Consider the following 19,489-nt stretch of genomic DNA (forward strand, 5'->3'; position numbering starts at 1 on the left):
TTCATTTGTTTGACAACATATACGGGGCCAAGCAATTATAGAGATAATTATATAATGAACAAATACGGTTAGTTTTTTAAGTTGGGGACAAAATAACAGCTGCCCCCTCTGAGGTTCGAACTCAGGACCTTCAGATTATGAGACTGACGCGCTGCCTACTGCGCTAAGGAGGCAGACAGCAAAAAGTTTTCGTCACGTGTTTTCAACACTGATTTTTACTTCATTTAAACTTTTTAATGTCTACCTTTATTTTAAATTTATAAGATAATATATTCTTATGAAACCTCTTAAAAGCTCAACAGCTCCCAAAACTTGAATCAGATGAAGAAAGTCGCTGCTGATCCGCTGCTTTTGCCCTCTTATTCTGAGCTGATGACTCCCCACTTCTCACCTCAAGTAGAAAATTTCCTAAACGTCCTGTCCAGAAACCTGACACTTAACCTGCACGGGCGTCCATCCATTTTGTCTGGAGAGAACAGGAAACCAGCCTGTTTCCTCTCTCCCTCCATACCGGTTCTTTCCCACAGGAAAAGTGATCCAGTGTTTCCCATCGGGAAGCATTGAAGCTTTTACTATCTTAAACAACAAAACAACCTCCTTTGACAGGCGTCTCCACCTGTCGCTATCTCATACGCTCAAACTTCTTGTAAGGCTATCCTAATGTACAGCAAACTTCTTGTAAGGCCGCCTGTTTTAAGAAAATACCTCCCAACTTCTTGTAAGGCCGTCTGTTTTAAGAAAATACCTCCCCAAGTCCCACTGGCTTTTCAACCCACTGCAGTCTTCCCCGATCACGCCTCCTTCTCGGTCTTGAGGAAGTCCAAAGGGATTTGGACAAATGCAACTTCATGGTGTAAAGAATATGGCGCTCTTGGTGCAAACTCTTGGGCATCTGCTAGGATGTGAGAGCGGTCGTAATAAGCAGGAAGGGGTGAAAAGCTTATCTTCTCCACTGACTTTGTTTGCCAGGGGATTATCCGAGGTTTAGCACTCAAAGACCCACCTCCCAGGAAAACCCTACCTGGGATGTGAAAAGTCTGGGCTTTCGGTTTTTGGCGATAGGTTGGAGAGATTACACACACACAAAAAGTGACAACCCCACCCTTGTTCCCACCCCTGCCCCAGGACTGAAAGTAACACTGATTTTATTGCCAATGGATAATAGGGCTTAGGTTATCCCACTTTTGTAGTTGTGGCCGTTTTTCCCCTGGCCCCTGATGGTGACAACCTTGGACCGTGCATCTCTCTGAGTGAGGCGACTTAAATGCGCGATGTTAGCGTTTGTAATCGTGAGCGTAACACTCGATCTTTGACTGTAGACTGTCGTGTCTACATAGTGCTAGTTTGTATTGAGATAGTGCTCGTTGAATTTAATTTAATTATTTATTTATTTTGAGACGGAGTTTCGTTCTTGTCGCCCAGGTTGGAGTGCAATGGCGTGATCTCGGGTCACTGCAATCGCTACCTCCAGGGTTCAAGCGATTCTCCTGCCTCAGCCTCCCGAGTAGCTGGATTACAAACCTGCACCACCACTCCCGGCTAATTTTTTGTATCTTTAGTAGAGACGGGGTTTCACCACGTTGGCCAGGCTAGTCTGGAACTCCTGACCTCAAGTGATCCGCCCGCCTTGACCTCCCAAAGTGGTGGGTTTACAGGCCTGCACCACCGCGCCCGGCCTTAGTTTAATTTTTTTTTTTTTTTTTTGAGACGGAGTCTCACTCTGTCGCCCAGGCTGGAGTGTCGCCCAGGCTGGAGTGCAGTGGCGCGATCTCGGCTCACTGCAAGCTCCGCCTCCCGGGTTCACGCCATTCTCCTGCCTCAGCCTCCCGAGTAGCTGGGACTACAGGCGCCCGCCACCTCGCCTGGCTAGTTTTTTTTATTTTTATTTTTAGTAGAGACGGAGTTTGGTCTCGATCTCCTGACCTGGTGATCCGCCCGTCTCGGCCTCCCAAAGTGCTGGGATTACAGGCTTGAGCCACCGCGCCCGGCCAGTTTAATTTTTAACATTGTGAATACTATGGCCAGATTTTTAGAGTTTAGATAACGAAAATGAGAACGATTATCAGGCGAATGCCAGCATAACTCAGATAGCACTGAAAAAGTCTAAACAGACTGTTACTTGAATGACAGATAGAAGGACTGGATTTGGAGAATATATAATCAAAACGGAGCATACTACACAAAATTCAAAACAGATTTGGATGTGAAAGTACACAGGGACACTGCATCTCTCCAGTCTGGGATGAGAGGCAAGAACTTGTGAACCAATCTAAAGAGTTTTTGTCTCCCAAAAGCGACGCCAACACTCTGTAGAGAATAGCATTGGGTTTGCTTACAAGCAGACCTTAAAGAAAATTAAAATTAAAAATAAATACAAGAAAATAGCATTGGGCAGAATATTAGAAAAGAACACACATTATTTTATGGCTTCCTTAATTACTCTATTTCCTGATGCAGAGGTTGCATCTCGTAGGTGAACAAGAGGAAATTCGGATACCACATATTGATCTCTTGCAGTGGAGAGCTGATTCTATCAGATGACCAGCTGATGTTGAAAATCATCTTTCTTGGTATGTATGAAGACTTAATGAAACCACTTGAAACATAATCATTGATACGTTCGTCAACTACAAGTTAGACCTTGCTCATCTATCTGCATATTTGGCAGACAGTGCAAATGTAAATTTTGGCAAATTCCATTCAGACTATAAACTTTTTACCAAAGAAAACGAAAAGATCTTACATGTGAACTGTTCTGCACACGTTGTTCACAACACTGCTGAGAGGCCCGGCATGAGAGCTCAGGCCTGTAATCCCAGCACTGTGGGAGGCCAAGGCGGGTGATCACCAGAGGTCAGGAGTTTGAGACCAGCCTGGCTAAAATGGTGAAACCCCGTTTCTACTAAAAATACAAAAAATCAGCGGGGCGTGGTAGCACATGCCTGTAATCCCAGCTACTCGGGAGGCCGAGGCAGGAGAATCACTTGAACCCCAGAGGCAGAGGTTGCTGTGAGCCGATATCGCGCCATTGCACTCTAGTTTGGGCAACAAGCGCGAAACTCCGTCTCAAACAAAACAAAACAAAACAAAACAAACAACACTGCTAAGAAGGACTGTGATTTGCTTACTGGTGATATTGAGGCTTTCATGGCTTATTGAGTTTTATGGTCACTTTTTAGTTTCCTCAAAATGTGCAGAAACAATAAGATTTTTCACTTTATAGAAACGAAAGGAGGTAGCCTCCTTAGAAATGTCTAAAGTTGACTATCATTATTGCTGGCCATAGGATAGATGTTAAAATGTTTACTTGGTGTAAAATCATATTTTCAAAGTGTGGGACAAGAGGAATGCTATTCTCTAATTTGAAAATATTTTAAGAGTGAGAATAGAGAAAAGAACTACCGTAAAACAGAAATTTACAGTTTCATTTGTTTGATGTTGTCAAAGAACAAAATTTCAACACATTTAGGTTAAAGATCAGATCAACTTTTTTTTTTTTTTTTTTTTAATTTTTTTTTTTTTTGAGACGGAGTCTCGCTCTGTTGCCCAGGCTGGAGTGCAGTGGCCAGATCTCAGCTCACTGCAAGCTCCGCCTCCCGGGTTCACGCCATTCTCCTGCCTCAGCCTCCCGAGTAGCTGGGACTACAGGCGCCCGCCACCTCGCCCGGCTAAGTTTTTTTTTGTATTTTAGTAGAGACGGGGTTTCACTGTGTTAGCCAGGATGGTCTCGATCTCCTCATCTCGTGATCCGCCCATCTCGGCCTCCCAAAGTGCTGCAGATCAACTTTTATTAGCAATTTATGAATCAGGCAGCATCTCATCTACGAAATAAGAAGGTGCTCTGATGAGGAGATGAGGTTTATAGGTAGAAAAGGCTGAAGAAACTACAAACAAGGAACAATAAGTGGATTGGTAATTTCAAAGTGACTTTCCTTGTAGGTTAAAGTAGAGAATACTTCCTTATCATGCTGGCTGAGGTAGACTGGACCCTTTTCTACTGGTTGCTGTGAATCTCCTGTTTTTTGGAAAACTGACCCATTTTAAAGTTCAGTTTGATCACTTGGTACCCTGCACAAGTGACTCCCTTCTGGTTTGGTCTGGTCTGTTGGAACCTAGTGCAGGAGTTCATTCCAAAACAATAGCCTCCCATTAATTTTAACAATGTTATGTTATGTAGATTGTGACATAAAGATTCATACACTAAGAAAAGATTCTTTTTTTTTTTTTAAAAGACAGCTTCAGAATGCAAGTTAAATAGGACTTTATCAATCTCTTGCTAAAAATACAATTTATTTGTAATCCAAGCTTTGTTTCCCAAGTTTATTATTTATTTATTTCATTTTATTTATGTATTTTTTTGAGATGGAGTCTCCCTCTGTTGCCCAGGCTGGAGTACTGTGGTGCGATCTCAGCTTGCTGCAACAGCCTTCTATTGCTAGTAAGTTAGATACTGAGTATTCAATGCTCAAATGCTTTTGTTGAGACGATATTTAGTGTGATTTTATCACACTAGAATGATACCAGGAATCTAAGTAATATGGGCTTGGTAAGAGAGCAGAGCTGCAATTCAAAGTGAATTTTATCTTTGACTGTATTCACTATTACCACTATATTAAAGAAAATAAAGATGTCTTAAATGTTGCAGACAGATCACAGAAAAAATATTGGAAAAAGAAACAGAAAGGGTAAAGATACTCAATTGTTTCATGGAACAGAAAGAAATGCCATTTTTTTTTCATTAAATATAGGTAATATCTGCTTAAGTAGTTTTATTGTAGTTATGTTCTTCTTTTACATTCTTATTGTATTTTACATTTTTGTATTTATGTTTTTCCTTTATTAACGTACCTTAAAGTTGAAATAATATAGCCTATGAGACTTAAATATCCAATAAAGAGTTTTAAAAAGTTAAATCACTGCATGAGAACAGATAAAAATAATAAAAACATATTGTTATATTTTTCCCAAACATATTATTTATGTAATTAGCCCTACTATAAATTACTACTAATTGCCATTATTAACTAGTCCTATTATTTTGTTTAAATAATAACAGTTATGCAATGGAAAAGCAAATATTACAGAATGATACATAATTTCAAACATCTATTTTTAAAATTTTATGTTAAAGTAATACATGTATATATTATATATTATATAATTATGTTGGATTTATGTTTTTTGGGGGGTGGAAGGGTCTGGTATGGCTATGTCTCAGTTGGCTCCCTAAAAAGTTGAACACCAAAAGCAACTGGTTCACCAAAGTTTGGGGAAACACTATTTATGAAAAGAATAAAGAATTAAGAGGTCCCAGTGAGCTTCAAGGACAACGTCTGGCTTAACAGATAAAAATGGACGGTTTCTGATAGACAATAATGGCTTATAAGTGATTGGAGGTAACAGGATGATTGCCAATGGCTATTCTTTCTTTTCAGATACTCATTCTTTGGGTCATGAGACTGCTTCTCCCTGAATAATAAAACAATTTTAGCAACACTCAAGGAAGTTATGATTTCCTTTCTGCTGTGAAAAAGATTAAAAGAGGTCATCTCGTGAACCTGAGGCTGGTATACTTCAGATCTTTCATTAACACTCAGGGATTTTGTGATAGAAGACCCTCAGGGGTCTAATGAGGAGTATGTTTTCTTTTTTTTTCTTATTTATTTATTTTATTTTATTTTTTTCGAGACAGAGCCTCTCTCTGTCGCCCATGTTGGAGTGCAGTGGTGCCATCTCGGTTCACTGCAAGCTCCGCCTCCCGGGTTCTCGCCATTCTCCTGCCTCAGCCTCCCAAGTAGCTGGGACTGCAGGCGCCCGCCGCCACGCCCAGCTAATTTTTTGTATTTTTAGTAGAGACAGGGTTTAACCGTATTAGCCAGGATGGTCTCAATCTCCTTACCTCGTGATCTGCCTGCCTCGGCCTCCCAAAGTGCTGGGATTACAGGCGCGAGCCACCGCGCCCGGCCGGAATGTGTTTTCATAAAGGGAGAATATCAACTGGGCCAAATGCCATTGAGAGGCTGAGCAAATTGAAGCCTGAAAATTGACCATTGGGAGTGAATTGGGAGCATCATGGCAGACGAGAGACAGGACTAGATTGCACCTCTGACTTGAACGGACGGAGCAGCCTGTGGAGGCCCCCATCATGAATTTTAGCTCCAGAACGACAGCAGGAATAAATCAGCAAAGCCAAGAGGACCCACGGATCCTCTGAAGGAAGCAGAAACACTTGGCTGATAATTGTTTTGTTTGAGGAGGCTGAAGATTGGGCCCCAATCCCTTCTAGTTTGTAGGGTTTCTGCTAAGAAATCTATTGTTAATCTGAAGGAAACACTCCCAAAAATCGCACTAGCTCACTAGTAGTGGATCCAAACCAAGACGAAATCCCTGATTTACCTGAAAAAGAATTCAGGAGGTTAGTTATTAAGCTAATCAGGGAGGTACCAGAGAAAAGTGAAGCTCAACACAAGGAAATCCAAAATATGATACGAGAAGTGAAGGGAGAGACCAGGTGCAGTGGTTCATATCTGTAATCCCTTGGGAGGCCAAGGTGGGCAGATCATTTGAGGTCAGGAGTTTGAGGTCAGCCTGCCTAACATGGTGAAACCCCATCTCTACTAAAAATACAAAAATTACCTGGGCGTGGTGGCATGCACCTGTAATCCCAGCTACTCAGGAGGCCGAGAGGCAGGAGAATCGCTTGAACTCGGGAGGCGGAGGTTGCAGTGAATTGAGATCATGTGGCTGTACTGCAGCCTGAGCAACACAATGAGACTTCTTCTCCGGGAAAAAAAAAAAAAAAAAAAAAAGTGAAGGGAGAACTATTCAATGAAGTAGATAGCATAAATAAAAAACAATAAAAACTTCAGGAAACATTGGACACATATATAGATATGCAAAATGCTCTGGAAAGTCTCACCAATAGAATCAAACAAGTAGAAGAAGGAAATTCAGAGCTTAAAGGCAAGGTCTTTGAATTAACCCAATCCAACAAACACAAAGAAAAAAAATAAGAAAGTATGAACAAAGTCTCCAAGAAGTCTGGGATTATGTAATGACCAAACCTAAGAATAACTGGCGTTCCAGAGTAAAGAGAAATCTAAAAGTTTGGAAAACATATTTGGGGGAATAATCGAGGAAAACTTCCCTGGTCTTGCTAGAGACCTAGAAATCCAAACACAAGAAGCACAAAAAACACCTGGAAAATTCATCATAAAAAGATCATCGCCTAGCCACATTGTCATCAGGCTATCTAAAGTTAAGGCAAAGGAAAGAATCTTCGGAGTTGTGAGACAAAACCACCAGGTAACCTATAAAGTAAAACCTTCAGATTAACAACAGATTTCTTAGCAGAAACCCTACAAGCTAGAAGGGATTGGGGCCAAATCTTCAGCCTCCTCAAACAAAACAATTATCAGCCAAGAATTTGTATCCTGCAAAACTAAGCATCATATATGAAAGAAAGATAGTCTTTTTCAGACAAACCAATGCTGAGAGAATTCGCCACTACCAAGCCACCACTACAAGAACTGCTGAAAGGTTCTCCAAATCTTGTCCGGGCGTGGTGGCTCACGCCTGTAATCCCAGCTCTTTGACAGGCTGAGGCGAGAGGATCATGAGGTCAGGAGATCCAGACCATCCTGGATAACACGGGGAAACCCGTCTCTACTAAAAATACAAAAAAATTAGCCAGGCATGGTGGCGGGCACCTGTGGTCCCAGCTACTCAGGAGGCTGAAGCAGAATGGCATGAACCCGAGAGGTGGAGTTTGCAGTGAGCCGAGATCGCGCCACTGCACTTCAGCCTGGGCGACAGAGCGAGACTCCGGCTCAAAAAAAAAAAAAAAAAGAAAAAAAAGAAAAAAAAATCTCTAACTCTTGAAACAAATCCTGAAAACACATCAAAACAGAACCTATTTAAAGCATCAATCTCACAGGACCTATAAAACAAAAATACAATTTAAAAAGCAGAAACAAAAATAAAAAAACCCGGGTACACAGGCAACAAATAGCATGATCAATGGAATACTACTTCACATCTCAATACTAACATTGAATGTAAGTGGCTTAAATGCTCCACTGAAAAGATGTAGAACTGCATAATGGATAAGAATTCATCAACCATCTGCTGTGTTCAAGAGACTCACATAACACGTAAGGACTCACATAAACTTAAGAAGCGGTGGAGGCCGGGCGCGGTGGCTCACGCCTGTAATCCCAGCACGCTGGGAGGCCAAGGTGGGCGGATCACCAGGTCAGGAGATCGAGACCATCGTGGCTAACACCGTGAGACCCCGTCTCTACTAAAAATACAAAAAATTAGCCGGGCGTGGTGGTGGGCGCCTGTAGTCCCAGCTACTCCGGAGGCTGAGGCAGGAGAATGGCGTGAACCCGGGAGGCGGAGCTTGCAGTGAGCCAAGATGGCTCCACTGCACTCCAGCCTGGGCTGAACAGTGCAAGACTCCGTCTCAACAACAACAACAACAACAACAACAACAACAAGCGGTGGAAAACGGCATTTCATTCAAACAGACAACAAAATTGAGCAGGCGTAGCTACTCTTACACCAGACAAAACAAACTTTAAAGCAACAGCAGTTAAAAAAGACAGAGAGACATTATGTAAAGGTAAAAGGCCTTGGCTAACAGGAAAATATCACAATCCTAAACGTGTGCGCACCTATCACTGAAGCTCCCAAATTTATAAAACAATTACTTAATAGCCCTAACAAATGAGATAGATGGCAGCATGGTAACAGTGGGGGACTTCAATACTCTACTGACGGTACTAGACAGCTCATCAAAACAGAAAATCAACAAAGAAGCAATGAATTTAAACTATACCTTGGAAGAAATGGACTTAACAGATATATACAAAACATTCCATTCAACAACTGCAGAATACACGTTCTATTCAACAGCTCATGAAACTTTCTCCAAGATAAACCATATGATAGGCCACAAAACAAGCCTCAATAAATTTAAGAAAATTCAAATTATATCAAGCACTTTCTCAGAGTACAGTGAAATAAAACTGGAAATCAACTCCAAAAGGAACCTTCAAAACCATGCAAATACATAGAAATTAAATAACCTGGTCCTGAATGAACATTAGGTGAAAAATGAAATCAAAATGGAAATTTAAAAATTCCTTGAACTGAACGACAGTAGTGATAACCTATTAAAACCTCTGGGAAACAGCAAAGGCAGTGCTAAGAGGAAAGTTCATAGCCCTAAACACCTACATCAAGAAGACTGAAAGAACACAAACTGACAACCTAAGGTCCCACCTCAAGGAATTAGAGAAACAAAAACAAAGCAAACTCAAACACAGCAGAAGAAAGGAAATAAACAAGATCACAGCAGAACTAAATGAAATTGAAACAAACCAAAAAAGATACAAAAGATAAATAAAACAAAAATCTGATTTTTTGAAAAGATAAATAAAATTGATAGACCTTTAGCAAGATTAACCAAGAAAAGAAGAGAGAAAATCCAAATAACTTCAATAAAAAATTAAACGGGAGATATTACAGCTGACACCACAGAAATACAAAAGATCATTCAAGGCTACTATGAATACCTCTATAAGCATAAACTAGAAAACCTGGAAGAGACGGATAAATTCCTAGAAAGACGCAACCCTCCTAGCTTAAATCAGGAAGAATCAAATATGCTGAACAAATAACAAGCAGGGAGATTAAAATGGTAATTAAAAAATTACCAGGCCAAGCTGGGCATGGTGGCTCATGCCTGTAATCCCAGCACTTTGAGAGGCTGAGGTGAGTGGATCACCTGACATCAGGAGTTCGAGACCAGCCTGGCTAACATGGGGAAATCCCGTCTCTACTAAAAATACAAAAAATTAGCCAGGCATAGTGGTGGGTGCCTGTAATCCCAGCTACTCAGGAGGCTGAGGCAACATAATCGCTCGAACCCAGGAGGCGGAGGTGTAGTGAACCGAGGTCACACCATTGCACTCCAGCTTGGGCAACAAGAGTGAGACTCCGTCTCAAAAAACAAAGAAAAGAAAAAATTACCAGGCCAGGCACGGTGGCTCATGCCTGTAATCTCTTTGGGAGGGCAAGACAGATGGATCACCTGAAGTCAGGAGTTGGAGACCAGCCTGGCCAACATGGTGAAACTCTGTCTTTACTAAAAATACAAAATTAGTTGGGCATGGTGGCAAGCCTCTGTAATCCCAATTACCCAGGAGTCTGAGGCAGGAGAATCACTGGAACCCAGGAGGTGAGGCTGCAGTGAGCCAAGATCATGCCACTGCACTCCAGCCTGGGTGACAAAGTGAAATTCCGTCTGAAAAGACAAACAAACAAACAAAAAAATTATCAACAAAAAAAAGTTCAGGACCAGATGGATTCACAGCAGAATTCTACCAGACATTCAAAGAAGAATTGGTACCAATCCTATTGACGCTATTCCACAAGATAGAGAAAGAGGGAACCCCCCCTAATTCATTCTCTGAAGTCAGTATCACCCCAATACCAAAACCAGGAAAGGACATAATCAAAAAAGAAAACTACAGAACAATATCCCTGATGAATATAGATGCTAAATTCCTGAAGAAAATACTAGCTAACCAAATCCAACAACATATCAAAAAGATAATCCACATGGTCAAGTGGGTTTCATACCAGGATGCAGGGATGGTTTAACATACACAAGTATGTGGGCAATAAATGTGATACACCACATAAACAGAATTAAAAACAAAAACCACACAATCATCTCAATAGATGCAGAAAAAGCATTCAACAATATCAAGCATCCCTTTATGATCAAAATTCTCAGCAAAATTGAGATACAAGGGACATACCTCAACGTAATAAAAGCCATCTATGACAAACCTACAGGCAACATAATCTGAATGAGGAAAAGTTGAAAGCATTCCCTCTGAGAACCTAAACAAGACAAAGATACCCACTGTCACCACTCCTCCTCAACATAGTACTGAAAGTCCTAGCCAGAGCAATCAGATAGGAGAAAGAAAAAGGCATCCAAATCAGTAAAGAGGAACTCAAACTCACTATTTGTTGATGATATGATTGTTTACCTTGAACACCCTAAAGACTCCTCCAGAAAGCTCCTAGAATGGATAAATAATTCAGTAAAGTTTCTGGATACAAAATTAATGTACACAAATCAGTAGCTCTTCTATACAGCAACAGCCACCAAGTGGAGAATCAAATCAAGAACTCAAACCCTTTTACAATAGCTGTAAAAACAATTAAAATACTTAGAAATACACCTAACCCAGGAGATGAAAGACCTCTATAAGTAAAACTACAAAACACTGCTAAAAGAAACCATAGACGACACAAACAAATGGAAACACATCTCATGATCATGGATGGATAGAATCAATATTGTGAAAATGATCATACTGCCAAAAGCAATCTATAAATTCCATACAATTCCCATCAAAATATCACCATCATTCTTCACAGAATTAGAAAAAAACAATTTAAAATTCATATGGAACCAAAAAAGAGGCCACATAACCAAAGCAAGACTAAGCAAAAAGAGCAAAGCTGGAGGCATCACATTATCTGATTTCAAACTATACTATAAGGCCATTGTCACCAAAACAGCATGGTACAGGTATAAAAATAGGCACATAGACCAATGGAACAGTAGAGATCCCAGAAATAAACCCAAATACTTACAGCCAACTGATCTCCACAAAGCAAACAAAAACATAATATGGGGAAAGGACACCTTTTCAACAAATGTGCTGGGATAATTGGTTAGTCACATGTAGGAGAATGAAACTGGCCTTTTCATGTGGCTTGGGTTTCTCACAGCATGGTGACTAGACTCTGAGAGGGAGTATCCCAAGATTTAGCATTCCAAAAAACCAAGTGAGAAGATGTGAAATTTCATATGGTTTAGCCCTGGAACTGGCACAGTATCACCTCAATGAAATAATTTTGTTATGTCAGCCAAGATTCACTGTGGGAATGGACTATAAAAGGGTGTACCTACTGAAAAATATGCTGCATTGAGGTCAGTTTTTGGAGACTGTATACTACACAAAGTAACTATTTTTTCCTTTGTGGCCTCATCTTTATCCTTTTTGTTTTGTTTTGTTTTTTGTTTTTAGATGGAGTCTCACTCTGTCACCCAAGCTGGAGTGCAGTGGCACAATCTCAGCTCACTGCAACCTCTGCCTCCAGGGTTCAAGCGATTCTCATGCCTCAGCCTCTCAAGTAGCTGGGATTATAGGCGTGTGCCACCACACCTGGCTAATTTATTTGTGTTTTTAGTGTGTGTGTGTGTGTGTGTGGGGGGGGTCTCACCATGTTGTCCAGGTTGGTCTGGAACTCCTGACCTCAGGTAATCCTCCTGTCTTGGCCTCCCAAAGTGCTGGGATTACAGGCCGGAGCAGCCACTGCTTCATCTTTTTACTTTGGTCCATGAACCTTTGATTTTCTGCTCAGCTCTACTTGAACTAGGAACTAGTAATTTTCCCAGGCATTCATACCTTTTTAGCTTTGCTTCTGCCAGGACTTGATGGTAAAAATTTTTCCATGCCCTTCTTTATGTGCCTAATTATAGCTTATCTTTAAGATATATTTCAGGTAGCACCTCATCCAGTAAGCCATTCTTGTGCAGATTAGGTGCCTGTATTGGTGATTCTGTACACAGTACCCTGCCATTACACCTATGGAAGAACTTATGAGTAAATCTTAACTCTCAGTGAGAGTTGAGATCTCATGTCTCTATTCTTTTTTAAAAATATATTTATTTAGGCCGAGTGCAATGGCTCATGACTGTAATCCCAGCACTTTGGGAGGCCCAGGCGGGCGGATCACGAGGTCATGAGATCGAGACCATCCTGGCTAACACGGTGAAACCCCGTCTCTACCAAAAATAAAAAAATTAGCCGGGCTTGGTGGCGGGTGCCTGTAGTCCCAGACTCGGGAGGGTGAGGCAGGAGAATGGCGAGAACCCGGGAGGCGGAGCTTGCAGTGAGCCGAGATGGCGCCACTGCACTCCAGCCTGGGCGACAGAGCAAGACTCCGTCTCAATAATAATAATAATAATAATAATAATAATTTATTTATTTACTTTTCTTTCTGTCTTTTCTTTTCTTTTCTCTTCAATGTTCTAATATCATAATGATGTGACAAGAACTTGTAGAACTATCAGGTCCCAAAGCATCAACAACCTTGTCACTTGCAGCATGGGCTGCTGATCAGCAACACTGGCCTAACCTGGGAGTTCCTCACAAATGCAGAATACCTAGACCCCATCCTAGACCTACAGCGTTAGAACTCCACATTTTAGCCAGATCCCCGGGTGATTTCATATACATATTGAAGTCTGTGAAACCCACTCAACACAGTCCTTCACTCTTTCCCTTATTAAATTTACAGCTATTTGTTTAATTGACTTTTTTGTAAAGGTTCCGAGGACAACATAGTAAGGGATGCTCATTCATCTCTCTGCCAGTGCTTTCTGCGGTGTCTTCAGCTAGTTCTACCAGGCATTTCTGGCAATCTGGAGCGGCAGCCGGCTGGGCGGCGACGAAACCGCTGCACAGATCCCGCCTCCCAGCACACGCAGTCGGCAGTTGCAGCCTCCAAGATCGTGGTGCCACCAAACCAAGCGCCGGACGCGGTGGCGCGCGCCTGTAATCCCAGCTCCCCGGGAGGCTGAGGTCGGCGGATCGTGGGTGCTCGGGGGTTCGGGGCTACGGCGCTGTGTGGAGCGGGCGTCCGCACCGGGCCTGGCACCAACATGGGACTCCCGGGGGAGCCCGGGGGTACCAGGTTGTCTAAGGAGGGGGGGACCAGGCCCAGGCCGGACACGGAGCAGGTCAAACTCCCCGTGTTGGGCGGCGGTGGGACCGCGCCTGCGAGCAACGCCTGCGGTTCCGCCCGGGACCGACGAGACCCGGTCTCTTTTAACTTCCCTTTTCAGGATTTCTTTTTAAAAATCAACAGCATTATTTTTGCATACAGAAGACCACGTGAGTTCACTGGTGGGACTGGTATATGCTACCCTTTGCTCGATCTTCCTTTTTTTTTTTTTCCCCCCCTCAGGGAATAGTGATTCAGTCAGTGAGAGCCGGAAGAAACTCGTTAGTGGCTTATGATCTTGGAAATTTCTCAATGTTGCGTTCTTCCTTTCTTCAAACAAGACAGTAGTCTGTATTGCACTTTGCAAATGAAGTTGCATAAGAATTTAACAAAGATTATTCGCTTGGCCAAACTTTAGTCAGGCTTCTGAATCTTCTGCTAGGCCCATCTATGCACTTCTTTGTAACGTCCAGTTTTAGCAAAGAACACTGCCAAGTCCGTTTAGCAAGAACCCCTATATCATCTATGTTTAATTAACCTCCATTTCTGATCAGGCTCCTCATTTCTCTCCACCATCCCCCAGATGATTGATGTCTGATTACCTTGGCCTGTCTTCAGCAAGAATCCTGTTAGGTTTGTTTAGCCAGAATTTCCCTTACCTCTGAGGTTTTCTCTTAGTCCCGTCCACTGACCGTCACACACTGCTCCTTGGCTATAAATTCCCACTTGCCCATGCTATATTCAGAATTGAGGCCAATCTCTTTCCCTTATTGCAAGACCTCCTTGCAGTGGTCCCTGCCTATCCAGATAGTCCTGAATAGTCTTCCTTACATTGCTTTAAGAAGTATCACTAAATAATTCTTTTAAAAAACAAATTGCATGGCATGACAACTTCATAATCTAAGACAGAGATTTGGAAAAGTTTTGAACTTCCAGCTTTTTCAGGAACTTCTCACATAAAAACCTGTACACAAGTATTCTTTTTTTTTTTTTTTTTTGAGACGGAGTCTAGCTCTGTTGCCCAGGCTGGAGTGCAGTGGTGCCATCTCGGCTCACAGCAAGCTCCCCCTCCCGGGTTCAGGCCATTCTCCTGCCTCAGCCTCCTGAGTAGCTGGGACTACAGGCACCTGCAACCACGCCCGGCTAATTTTTTGTGTTTTTAGTAGAGACGGGGTTTCCCCATGTTACCCGGGATGGTCTCCATCTTCTGACCTCGTGATCCGCCCGCCTCGGCCTCTCAAAGTGCTGGGATTACAGGCGTGAGCCACCGCGCCCGGCATGTACACAGCTATTTTTACCGGATTGGATAAAACACCTAAAGAGACATTTCACCGAAGAAGATACACAGATGGCAGATGAGCACATAAAAACGTTTTCAACATCCTTAGCATTAGGGAAATGCAAATTACAACCACAGTGAGATATCACTATGCATCTATCAAAATGACTAAAATAAAAATAGTGGCAACAACCAAATGCTGATGAGGCTGTATACATGTAGGTGGGAATGAAATGTAGCTGTTCTGGAAAACAGTTGGCAGTTTCTTAAAAAGTTAAATGTGCAAGTACCATACCACCCGGCAGCTGCACTCTTGGACATTTATCTTGGATAAACAAAGATTTATATTAACACTAAAACCAGTATACAAATGTTTATGGTGGCTTTATTTGTAAAAGTCAAAAGCTGAAAATGACTCAACTTTCCTTCAGCAGGTGAGAACGTTCAAACTGGTAAATTCATACCACAGAATACTATTGAGCAAGAAAAAAGAATGAACTGTTGATGCTGAACAACCTAGATGAATCTTTAGAGAATTACACTGAGTGCAAAATGCCAATCCTAATAGGTTACATAATGTATCATTCCATTTTTATAACGTATTTGAAATGACAAAATCATAAAAGTGAAAAAGATTAGTAGTTGCCAGAGGTTGAAGCAGGGACAGTAGGGAAGCGCGTGTGGCTGTAAAAGGGCAATAAGGAATCCTTGTGGTGATGGAAATGTTTTGCATCTTGACTTTATCAATATCAATATCCTGATTGTGATTTTGTACTATAGTTTTGCAAGATGTTACCATTGGGGGCAAGCAGGTAAAGAATCTCTCTGTATTATTTCTTATAGCTGCATGTGAATCTACGACTACCTAAAAATTAAACATTTAATTTAAAAAAAGACCAAAGTCATTAACATTGGAGGGACGGGGAGCTGAAAGGGAACAGTGAGAGAGTATGGAGAAAAATAATGGAGAGTCAAGTTGTTACAAGAGATACAAAGAAATTGCTTAGGTAGATAGGGCAAAAGAGTCCTCGGCAGAACTTCTCTTCTAACAAAAAGCAGCCCTAGAAATTATTCCCTTTCTGACAAAGAGCAGCCTGAAAGATGGAGCTGCAGACATAGATAAGGAAGCTGGAAACTTGAATAGGGGAAAGCTGGCAGCTGCACCGACAGAAAAGGTCTACCAGAAGGCCAGGCATGTCCACCATGAGGCTCCACCTTCCATTTTTTGTTAGCATGTGTATAGTAAGAAAGAAACGGGCAACATGGAGAAGCTCAGGCAGAGAACTCACCTGCATAATAACAGATTGGGGTGAGGGCTGCCAGAGGTTCACACCCTATGCAGTTGGCACACCTGGTCCTAACTGGGTTTTTCGTGCCCTGTGTAGGTCAGACGCCATCTCCCCACTAGCTCATCTGTAAAAACCCCTGCATTTCACCACATTTCAGCAACCCATTTTTCCGGGACCGCTCTCTGTAGCAGAGAGATATTTCCTTTCTTTCACCTGTTAAATTTCCACTCTTAACCTCACTCTTTGTGTGTCCAGGTCCTTGATCTCTGTGGCTGTGAGATGATGAACCTTGGGTGTCACCCCAGACAACGAGGCTCCTTCAAAGTCCCGGAGTCCAAAGGAGGGCTGCTTCATAAAGGAAGGATTGTCAATAGGTTGTTATACTGTGCAAAATTAAGTATAGGACCAAAAAGAGCCAAGACATTTGAAAGTTGGAAAGTTAATGGTAATGGTTTCCTGGGATTGGAAGGCAGACCTCCTCAGCCAATGAGCAAATAATGAGGTAAACATTGTTCTTGCAACAGATTTAGTGCTGAGTGGAAGGAAAGTGTCTGAGGATAATGCATAAGGTCATGTGTTCCATTGTTGTTGTCCAAAGATGGAGATTTAGACATTCTGTAGTTTGAATAGAGGCAGGTAAGGAGGAGAGAGATGAAAGACACAAGCATAGAGCAAAATGGAATGGGTAGAGGGGTCAAAAGCTCAGATGGAATATTAAATAGACTTGGAAACGAGAGACCATTCCTCCGAGTAGGAAGACGGGTTGAATATGCCAAGAGCTAGCAAATTGGGAGTTTAGCAAAAAAGGTGGCTGAGGGAATATGCTGGCTCCCTCCCTTTCACAGCTCAGCAGCCACCCCGCCCCTCCCCCACCTATAGCAAGGAGCCACTCTTTCAACAGCTCAGCGGGCTCTTTCTTCCAGGAACCTTTCCTTCAGTTCACCAGACGTGCCTCTCTCTATCCTTTTCCTCGGAGCAGGCTGTGCTATGGTCAAGCCATTGTGACCCTGTGACCCACACGTGTACATCCAGTAGGTATCCTGGAGCCAGAAAGTCTGGGACAACAGGAAAACTACAAAAGAAGAAAAACAATTCCTATCTTAACCGATTAGCCAACTTTGCGACCTTCTACCATTTTAACATGCTCTACCCTAACTGATCAATCAACTTCGTGACACTGTGCTCTGTGACCCTTCCTATCTTGTGATAATGTACCTTGTGACATTCTTACCCTGCCCGCAATAAACGGCCCCTAAGTGTAACTTTCCACTGCTTACCCCTAACCTATACAACTGGCTCCAATCCCACCACCCTCCGCTGACTCCCTTTTCGGACTCAGCCCGCTCGCACCCGAGTGAATAAACAGCCTCGTTACTCATACTCAGCCTGTTCAGGTTGTCTCTTCAATTAGACGCAGGCATAACAATAACAATTCACTTAATAAATATTTATTGAGGGAACATAGGTCGAAAATAAAATGTAATTGGTATTGCTCAAGATTAAACTTCTTTCAGCACGTTTAACTTTTCGTCTTTTATCTAGTGAGATGTTGAAACCCATACCTAGAGTTCTGCTACAGAAACAAACGTATCCCACAGTGTTCCTGGATTTCCTTTATGAATCTGAGAAAAATGTGCCCCCATTTTAGGTTCTAAGGAGTGTTACTGTATTGTAGAAGGAAAGTTCAGTATTTATATTGCCGTGGGCTCAAAATGTACGCGCTTTTCTGCCGAAACCCGGGATCGAACCAGGGACCTTTAGATCTTCAGTCTAACGCTCTCCCAACTGAGCTATTTCGGCTCCGCCTACGTTGTTTGGAAATTAGGCCTAATCAATTTATTACTCATGTTTTTTATTTACTATTTGGTATTTATTTTAAAAAAACCACAAAGACAAGTACTCCGAAGGAACCAAAGACAAATTAAAAAATTACTTTGTTCTTCATATGGTTCACTACTTTATGCAAAGAAAAGCAAGAAGGCAATTACAAATTAATGTTACAATTTATTCCCGGTTGAATGCACATATTGAAACAGAGCACGTTCCATCATCCAGTTACGAACCTCCCAGATTACTGTTACGGCGTTTCCACGCCCTCTGCTGTCCAAATTTTATTGGTTGTGCAAAACAAGAGGTCGGTGAATACGAGGGCATGATCTCGCACTAATTCGTTGGAAAACTAGGAAAAGTCAACTGTGTGCATGTGTGTCGAGTTCTGGCTTCATAAATGTATTTTAGTAAGGTGTTTATAACTTCCCTGGTGGTCTAGTGGTTAGGATTCGGCGCTCTCACCGCCGCGGCCCGGGTTCGATTCCCGGTCAGGGAAAGAAGCATTTTGTTTTAACCTACAAATTCTTTCATCCAGGAACGAAATCTCTGAGCAGACAGCAAATTGTGCATAAGTTAACTTTCAATTTTCATATGAGGTATTTTCTGCATAGAAACCCCGTTCTTGCTTTGGTACTCCAGGTACAAAATGACAAGCGATGTAATTTTCAGTTATTTTAAAACATTTATTAATGAATACTTAATCTAGCGTAGACCGAGTGTCCGGCATTGTTCTAAGTAAGCGCTTTAACATTTTTAACTCATTCAATTGGGTGATTCAGTAAGCGGGAAATTCCAGAGACAATCGATTAGGAGTTAGCTGAGAGTAGCATAACCTTTTGAAAAGACAGTTATGAAGATGACAGAGAAGAAATGGGGAAGTCATTTCTGGAAGATTTGATCGCTGTGTTCAAGCTTCTGAAGCTGCTAGAACCTCGGTGGTTTAGACAACCAGTCTATCTTCCTCGGATTTTTCTGTAAATTCCACGCTGCTCCAGCTGGGAGCTAGGGGATAGCCCTAGAAATACCTACACAGTAATTTAATGTTCTGGGCCAAAGCAGTTTCGGGATTGCTTCATCTCTCAAGCACTTCAACCTTTCTTCCCCTATGAACGTACAAATCATGTTTTTTCCTAAGAGAGGATAGGAGAAGGTTTAATTTCACATTAAATTAAATTAAATTAAAACCTGCTGTCACAAAACTGAGAAACAGGCGAACAATGCATTCAGCATCATCTCTGAATGCACATTTGATAAATTTACCGGTAACTAC

General features: G+C 42.0%; 3 non-coding genes across 3 annotated transcripts; 1 reads left to right on the forward strand and 2 right to left on the reverse strand.

Moving 5' to 3' along the window:
• Window positions 1-100: 100 nt before the first annotated feature.
• On the reverse strand, window positions 101-173 carry TRNAM-CAU (transfer RNA methionine (anticodon CAU)). Its single transcript has one exon. It is a non-coding gene; the product is annotated as a tRNA-Met (tRNA).
• Window positions 174-18,116: 17,943 nt separating this feature from the next.
• Window positions 18,117-18,189, reverse strand: TRNAF-GAA (transfer RNA phenylalanine (anticodon GAA)). Its single transcript has one exon. It is a non-coding gene; the product is annotated as a tRNA-Phe (tRNA).
• Window positions 18,190-18,643: 454 nt separating this feature from the next.
• On the forward strand, window positions 18,644-18,715 carry TRNAE-CUC (transfer RNA glutamic acid (anticodon CUC)). Its single transcript has one exon. It is a non-coding gene; the product is annotated as a tRNA-Glu (tRNA).
• The last annotated feature ends 774 nt before the right edge of the window (window positions 18,716-19,489 follow it).

Source organism: Macaca thibetana, chromosome 4 (genome assembly GCF_024542745.1).
Source record: "Macaca thibetana thibetana isolate TM-01 chromosome 4, ASM2454274v1, whole genome shotgun sequence".
NCBI lineage: Eukaryota > Metazoa > Chordata > Mammalia > Primates > Cercopithecidae > Macaca > Macaca thibetana.